Raw genomic sequence first — 8,029 nt, 5'->3', positions numbered from 1 at the left:
TACATCTTTAAAAGTTTCAATCCAATGAATTTTTGTTATGTGCATTATAGCTATTGACAGTGGCAGTGTGTGAAATTCAAGTGGAAAATATGTTTTCCTTATTTTCTTTAAATTATAAACAAGCTTCATTTACATGTCAATCCCAGTTCCCTCTCCCTCCTCTCCTCCCTTGCCCCCCACCAACTTCCTATCCCATCCCTTTCTGCTCCCTAGGGAGGGTGAGGCCTTCCATGGGGATCTTCAAAGTCAGTCACATCATTTGGAGCAGGGCCTAGACCCTCCCCTGTGTGTCTAGGCTGAAGAGTATCCCTCTATGTGGAATGGGTTCCCAAAGTCCATTCATGTACTAAAGATAAATACTGATCCGTCTACTAGATTAACCAGACTCCAAACTGACATCCTTGTTCACGGGGTCTGGAACAGTCCTGTGCTAGTTTCCCAGCTATCAGTCTGGGGTCCATGAGCTCACCCTTGTTCAGGTCAGCTGATGCTGTGGGTTTCTCCAGCCTGGTCTTGACCCCTTTGCTCATCACTCCTCCCTCTCTGCGACTAGGTAAGTGGAAAATATTTTAATTATTCATTTATAATACTTTATAAGTATCCAGAGCAAACTTTTAAAGATATTTATTTATTTTTAGTGTGTGGGTGTTTTGTCTAAATGTATTATCTGTACACCACATGTCTGCAATACCAATGGAAGCCAGAAGAGGACAGAAGATCTTCTGGAACTAACTACAGATGCTTGACAGCTGCTGTGTGGGTGCTGGTAACCAAATTCAGTAACAACAGTGGCATTGTTAAGGATCTCTTTACATCTCTCTAACAGTGGCTTAAGTGACAGCAGCTGGGTTTGCAGACATCTTTAGGTTGCAGACAGGTGTGAGAGCACCCACCACGGAGCATTTTTACACTCCACGGTACACTCCTGAGACAATGTGAAGGAAGAAGGCAAATCATACACTTAATTCTTCATTATAAAACCGTTTTGATTTTAGAACCCCTAAAGTGTGTTCTGGGGGTAGTGCCAGCAGTGTTTAGACTCTGATGAGAAGTTCTGGCTTCACCTGATGAGAGCCTACGGGGCATTTTGGCATCAGAGTTTTCCCATGGGCCCAGGAACTCTCCTGTCATCATTCTTCCCTACTCCACAGATAGACACATAACTTAATGCAACATTTACAGTGATAGAGAAGTTTTCATTTAACCAAACCTGCCTTTGGTAATAGCTAGTTGCCAGCAGTCTTCTGCCAGGATTCCTGTAGGAAAAAATTTCTCAGTGAGATGATCCATTAAAACATGGAAATTATACCAAAAAATCTTCCCCGTGGATGCTCCCACAAAGAGCAATAGTGTTTTCATAAAATATTCTTGCAAGGGTATCATCAAAATTCATTTGAAACAAATTAAGCAATTCTATCCCTGCTTGAGAAATGGTTGCCTTGTTTAATATTAACTGACAGAAACTGTTGAAGTCATGCTTCTTCCAAATGCCCAGAACTCCAGTTTCAGAGGACACCAAGCAAGGAACCTGGGGCCCTGGTGTTCATGTCTTCTTCACTTTAATGATCTGGGTCACTTTGACAAGGCCACATCTCTAATTTGACCCTTTTTGTAGTTTTTCTTTGGTACAACTTGATGATTAGTTGCCATATTCTCTTGTTCTTTCCTGCACACTGTAAAATAATGCCAAATATGATTCCATTTAGCAGGGTAGAAATTATTTTAGACAGAAAATATATGAACATATTAAATGATTCCTGTATCAAATCAAAACAGAGGTCATAGGAAGTCTACGAGAGAAGAGAAAGGAAGGAAACTAAAATTAAAAGTCTGCTTGACTAACCATGAAATTATCCTCATGAATATTTATTTTGGTAGGTCCTAGAGTCACCCCACAGAACAAAGAACACCACTCACATATGCAATCAGCAAGGGTGGTGCTTATCCCAGCATGCTGGGGTCTGTGCAGACAACCAAATGGCTGTGACCCCAAATGGAACTTGAGGCTTCTTTTATAGGAAACCGGGAAGGGGGCAGAGGGAGTGAGGCCATCTTGAACCCAATTGGCTGGGGATTAGGTTATCCTCAACCTGATTTGCTGGGGCTCCTCTTCCTGCTTCAACAGAGTACAAAAACTGAAAGTGAAACTAAAACTGACTGAAAGTGAAACTAAGCCTGGACCCAGGTATAGGTACAGTCCTGGAGCTACTGAGGCCTCTCATTCTCTCCTTAAGTTATGGTTCATCTGGTATCCAGAGATGTCTCCACATTAGGGCATAACATGTCCTGACCTTCCGTTTGGTATTGCTGTCTTAAGACCATCAGCTGTACTGTGTTGAGGTCCTTGATCCATTTGGACTTGAACTATTTACAGTCTTCTACATGTTGACATCGAGTTATGTCAGCATTACTTGTTAAAGATGCTCTGAAGGACCAAAAATTAAAATTAATAAAAATTTTAAAACTTGGGCCCTGAAAGGGAACTTCTAATGACCCCTTAACTGGGAATGCTATGGCTGGCACCTAAGGCCCACTCCCCTTAGAGAAGACCATCCACACTTGTGTCAACATTCCTTTGTCCGCTAATTGCTGGTCATAAAGGTCCCCTGTTATAAAGGTCCCCTTCGGGTTGTATAGATCCCCTGGCCCAGGAGATAACTGACAGACCTTGTGACTCTGTAAGCCCTCCAACCCCATGCCCTGTTTTATGTTACTCAAATGTATCTTGCTTATGGCTTTACTCTGTACTTTGTATGACCTTGAGTAACCATGGAAACGTTATAATTTGTGACTTTCAGCCTTATGGTCTTAGTCTATAAAAACCCCTCTCAGTTATTGTTCTGGGCTTCTTGTGCCCCTTTGGAGCATAGAAGCCCAAGCTAACTTGAAATAAAAAGAAACCTTTGTGTTTGCATTGGATGTGTCATGTCCTTTGGGTGATCTGTTTGAGCTCCACGAACCTGGCACAATAGCTTTCCTTTGTACCCTTTGGCTTCTTTGTCAAAAATCAGGTGTGTGGATTAATATCAGGATCTTCAATTTGATTCCATTAATCCACAAGTCTATTTTCATGCCAATACCAAGCTGTTTTCTATTATTATAGCTCTATAGTAGAGCTTGAAGTCAGGGATGGTGATGCCCCCAGATAATCCTTTATTGTACAGGATTATTTTAGCTATTCTGGGTTTTTTGTTTTGTTTTGTTTTGTTTTCCATATGAAGTTGAGTATTGTTCTTTCAAGATCTGTGAAGACTTGTGTTGGGATTTGGATGGATATTGCATTGAATCTGTAGATTGCTTTTGGTAACATTGGCATTTTTATTATGTTGATCCTATCTATCCAAGAGCATGGGATCTTTCTATTTTCTGATGTCTTCTTCAATTTCTTTCATTAGGGACACAGGTCTTTCACTTGTTTAGTTATAGTTACCCCAAGATAGTTTATATTTGTGGCTATTGTAAAGGGTGATATTTCTCTGATTTCTTTCTCAGCTCATTTATCATTTGTATATAGGAGGACTACTTATTTTTTTAGTTAATCTTGTATCCTGCCACGTTACTGAAGGTGTTTATCAGTTGTAGAAGTCCCAGGTAGTTTTGGGGGTCACATATGTATACTATAATATCAACAAATAGCAATAATTTGACTTCTTCCTTTCCAATTTGTATCCCTTTGATCTCCTTTTGTTGTCTTATTGCTCTAGCTAGAACTTCAAGTACTGTATTGAAGAGATACTGTATGGAGAGAGTGGGCAGCATACTCTCATTCCTGATTTCAGTGGGATCACTTTGAGTTTCTCTCCATTTAATTTGATGTTGGCTGTCAACTTGCTGTAAATTGCTTTTATTATGTTTAGGCACATTCCTTGCATCCCTGATCTCGCCAAGACGTTTATTTGTGAATGGGTGTTGGATTTTGTTAAGCTTTTCCAGCAGCTAATGCATTTTTTCATGCATTTTTTCTTTCAGTTTGTATATATGATAGATTACATTGACAGATTTCTGTATATTGAACCATCCCAGGTATCTCTGGGATGAAGCCTACTTGGTCGTGGTAAATGATTTTTTTGATGTGTTCTTGATGTGGCTTGCCAATATTTTATTGAGTAGTTTTGCATCAATATTCATGGAGGAGATTGGTCTGTAATTCTCTTTCTTTGTTGCATCTTCATATGGTTTGGGTATCAGGGTTACTGTAGCCTTGTAAAAGGAGTTGGGCAATGTTCCTTCTGTTTCTATTGTGTGGAACAATTTGAGGAGTGTTGATATTATCTCTTCTTTGAAATTGAAATTCTGGTAGAATTCTGTGCTGAGGCCATGTGGTCCTGGGCTTTTTTATGGCTGGGAGACTTTTAATAACTGTTCTGTTAATTTGCTAGTGTGGGGTTTCTCCACTTTCTTTTCCTTCCTTCCTCCCTCCCTCCCTCCCTCCCTCCCTCCTCCTCCCTCCCTCCCTCCCTTCCTTCCTTCCTTCTTTCCTTCCTTTTCTTTTCTTAAACAGTCTTTAATGGAACTGTGTATGAGACACCCCTACTCCTGCATCTTCTCGATCGTTTCTTCCTTGTATTTACCCTTCTCCTTCTGACTTATCGAGACTTGGCTTTCCTTTCCAGGATCTTGTGGTCTTTGTTCAGCGTTAGCCTGGTGATAACCACCTTGTTGGGGTGGATGCCCACATGGACAGTTGTGCCATTAGTCTTTTCTCGCTGCACTCGTTCAATGTAGATGACATATTTCTTCCTGTACACCTGGACCACTTTGCCAGTCTACTGACCTTTGTAGTGTCCTTGGACAACCTGAAATTCAACATCCTTTTGAATGGGTATGGATCAAACATTGTACTTCTGTCTCAGCTCTTTGGAAAGCGGGGAAGACTTGATCTTCCTCTGAATGTGAGGAGGTGCATTGAAATGCCGTTTGCATAAAAGACCCCAAAACCCTACCAGGGAACTCCTACAGCTGATAAACACCTTCATCAAAGTGGCAGGATACAAAATTAACTCAAAAAATTCAGTAGCCCTACTATATAGAGATGATAAAAGCAATGGGAAAGAAATCAGAGAAACATAAACATCACCCTTCACAATAGCCACAAACAACATAAAATATCTTGGAATAATGCCAACCAAACAAGTGAAAGACATGTACAGTAAGAACTTTGAGTCTTCAAATAAAGAAATTAAAGAAGATACCAGAAAATGGAAAGATCTCCCATGCTCTTGGATAGGTAGGATCAACATAGTAAAAATGGCAGTCTTGCCAAAAGCAATCTACAGATTCAATGTGATCCCCATCAAAATCCCAACACAGTTCTTCACAGACCTTGAAAGAACAATACTCAACTTTATATGGAAAAACAACAAACAAACAAAAAAACAGGATAGCCAAAACAACCCTGTACAATACAGGAACTTCCAGAGGCATCACCATCCCTGACTTCAAGCTCTGTTATAGAGCCATAGTCCTGAAAACAGCTTGGTATTGGCACAAAAGTCGACAGACAGACCAATGGAATCAAATTGAAAACCCTGATATTAACCCACACATGTAAGAACACCTGATTTTTGACAAAGAAGCTAAATTTATACAATGGAAAAAAGATCTTTAACAAATGATGATGGCATAACTGGATTTGGACATGTAGAAAATTGCAGATAGCTCCATATCTATCACCATGCACAAAACTTAAGTCCAAATGGATCAAAGACCTCAACATAAATCCAGCCACACTGAACCTCTTAGAAGAGAAAGTGGGAGGTACCCTTGAATGAATTGGTATAAGAGACTGCTGCCCTAACATAACACCAGTAGCACAGACATTGAGATTGACAATTAATAAACAGGACTTCCTGAAACTGAGAAGCTTCTGTAAGGCAAAGGACACAGTCAGCAAGACAAAATGACGGCCCACAGAATGGGAAAAGATCTTCACCAACCCCACATCTGACAGAGTGCTAATATCCAAAATATACAATGAACTCAAGAAGCTAACCACCAAAACACCAAACAATGAAATTAGGAAGTGGAGGGCAGAACTAAATAGAGAATTCTCAACATAGGAATCTAAAATGGCTGAAAGACACTTAAGAAAGTGCTCAACATCCTTAGCCATCAGGGAAATGCTACTCAAAACAACTCTAAGATACCATCTTACACCGGCCAGAGTGGCTAAAATGAAAAATGCCAATGACCGTCTATGCTAGAGAGGATGTGAAGAAAAAGGAAACTCCTCCATTGCTGGTAGGAGTGCAAACTTGTAAGACCACTTTGGAAATCAGTATGGTGGTTTCTCAGGGAAATGGGAATCAGTCTACCTAAAGATCCAGCAATTCCTCTCTTGGGCATATACCCAAAGAATGCACAATCATACAACAAAGACATATGTCAACTATGTTCATAGCAGTATTATTTGTAATAGCCAGAACCTGGAAGCAACCTAGATGCCCCTCAACTGAAGAATGGATAGAGAAAATGTGGTACATTTACACAATAAAGTACTACTCAATGGGAAAAAAAATAGAATCTTGAAATTCTCAGGCAAATGGATGGAACTAGAAGAAACCATCCTGAGTGAGGTTACCCAATCACAAAAAGATAAACATGGTATGTACTCACTCATATATGAATTTTAGACATAGAGCAAAGAATTACCAGCCTACACTCCACATCACCAAAGGAACTGGGAAACAAGGAGGACTCTAACAGTAGAATTCATGGGGCCCCCGGAGAAGGGGAAGGAGACAGGATCTCCTGAGCTAATGGGGAGCATGGGGGTAGGGGAGAGGGAGCAGGGAAAAAGAGAGGGGGAGAAGAAAAGGGGAGAGGAGGAAATGGGGAGCAGGGGAAGAATAAAGGAAAGCAGAATGAGAGATACCATAATAGAGGAAGCCATTATAGGTTCGAGGAGAGATCTGGCACTAGGGAGATTTCCAGAGATCTACAAGGATGACACCAACTGGTTATCTAAGCAATAGTGGAGAGGCTACCCTAAATACCCTTCCCCTATAATGAGACTGATGACTGCCTTATATGCCATCCTAGAGCCTTCATCCAGAGGCTGATGGAAGCAGAGGAAGATACCCAAAGCTAAACACTGAACTAAACTCCTGGAACACAGTTGCAGAGAGGAAGGAGTGATGATCACAGAGGTCAAGACCAGGCTGGTGAAACCCACAGAAACAGCTGATCTGAACAAGGGGGAGCTCACAGACCCCAGACCGATGTCTGGGAGGCCAGCAAGGGACTGATCCAGACCCCTGAACATGGATGTCAGTGAGGAGGCCTCAGCATACTATGGGGCCTCTGGTAGTAGATCAGTATTTATCCTGGTGTAACAAAGGACTTTAGGAGCCCATTCCATGTGGAGGTATGCTCTCTCAGCCTGGACACATGGGGGAGGGCCAAGGACCTGCCCAGAATGATATGACATACTTTGGGGATACCCATGGAGGGCCTTACCCTCCCTGGAGAGCAGAGGGGGAATGGGGTAGAGGGCTATTGGGGGTAGGGGAGGAGGGAGGGGAGAGGGAGAAGGGATTGACATATGTAGCAGGCTTGTTTCTATTTTTAACTAATAAAAATAATTTCATAAAAAAGAAATGCCATTTGTGGTTCTTGCTTTGGTCAGAAGGGATTGAACTTCATTTTGGTGGCTATGATCCAGCGATGGCCACCTTCTCCAATTTCTTTATGTAGGCATTTAGTACTATGAGCTTTCCTCTTAGTATTGCTTTTGTAGTCTCCCATAACTTTGGGTATGTTGTGCATTCATTTTCATTGAATCTAGACAGTCTTTTTTTTTTTTCTATTTCTTCCTTGACCCAGGGGTGATTCTGTAGGGCATTATTCAGTTTCTATGAGTTTGTAGGCTTTCTGGAATTTGCATTGTTGTTGAATTCTAACTTTAAGCTACAGTGATCTGATAAGATACAGGGGAGTATTCTTTTTTAGGTTTGGTGTCTGCTGAGGTTTGCTTTGTTACCAAGTATGTGGTAAATTTTAGAGAAGGTTCATGAGGTGTTAAGAAGAA

The 8,029-nt window shown here is 41.1% G+C and overlaps 1 pseudogene; it reads right to left on the bottom strand.

Moving 5' to 3' along the window:
* Window positions 1–4,530: 4,530 nt before the first annotated feature.
* LOC118237942 lies at window positions 4,531–7,644 on the bottom strand (annotated as a pseudogene).
* Between the last annotated feature and the right edge of the window lie 385 nt (window positions 7,645–8,029).

Source organism: Cricetulus griseus, chromosome 2, assembly GCF_003668045.3.
Source record: "Cricetulus griseus strain 17A/GY chromosome 2, alternate assembly CriGri-PICRH-1.0, whole genome shotgun sequence".
Taxonomy (NCBI): domain Eukaryota; kingdom Metazoa; phylum Chordata; class Mammalia; order Rodentia; family Cricetidae; genus Cricetulus; species Cricetulus griseus.
The sequence above is the reverse complement of the archived record's forward strand: the minus strand, read 5'-3'. Positions and strand labels throughout refer to the sequence as shown.